The sequence below is a fragment of the Dipodomys merriami genome, unplaced genomic scaffold, assembly GCF_024711535.1.
Source record: "Dipodomys merriami isolate MVZ:Mamm:240054 unplaced genomic scaffold, mDipMer1.0.p SCAF_127, whole genome shotgun sequence".
NCBI classification, from domain to species: Eukaryota; Metazoa; Chordata; class Mammalia; order Rodentia; family Heteromyidae; genus Dipodomys; species Dipodomys merriami.
This window is the reverse complement of record NW_027202571.1, coordinates 3,571,346-3,571,987: the sequence shown is the minus strand read 5'-3', so window position 1 is coordinate 3,571,987 and position 642 is coordinate 3,571,346.

The following is a 642-nucleotide window of genomic DNA, read 5'->3' as shown; positions in this document are numbered from 1 at the left end:
AGGGCAGGGATTGTAGGGGGAAAAGAAGAGGCAACTATGCTAGGTAAGAAATATACTCATTACCTTTCTCATTTAATTTTAACCCCTCTGTATGTTAATTTCGCAATAAAAATTATTTTTTTAAATGACTTGTTTTTTTACCAAAATCTGGTCTTCTTACCATGGCCACCACTGGCTTAAATTTGTAACGTTAGGTTTTAATTTTAATGATTTAAACAATTCTCCAACGAAATGATGAGGAATCCAAGGTACCTTAAACATAAGCCCTCCTCTACCTCTGCTCCAGAAAACTTGCCCTCTGCTTGTTCTGTTCTGTCCACCAAGTCCTTCTCTGACCTCTACTCCAGAGGTCCCCCTCCCTGCTCTCCTGCTTTACTAACCCAGCACTTCTCTGCCAATGGCCTCGCAATCATCTCCTCTAAAAATGTAACTCCTTATCTTATCGCAGCTCAGTCTGTCTCTCACCCACTTCTCTCACCCCCTCCCTTTCTCTCTATCTCTTTTCTTTGATGACCTCCAGCTCCAAAGATCCTTATCTCCTTCCCTGCTCTTCTAACTACACTCTTGCTATTTGCAGTTGGTCCAGATTTTCTAGGCTAAAACTATCTGTTTCAAGCAAACTCCTTCTGCTAATCCCTGTCC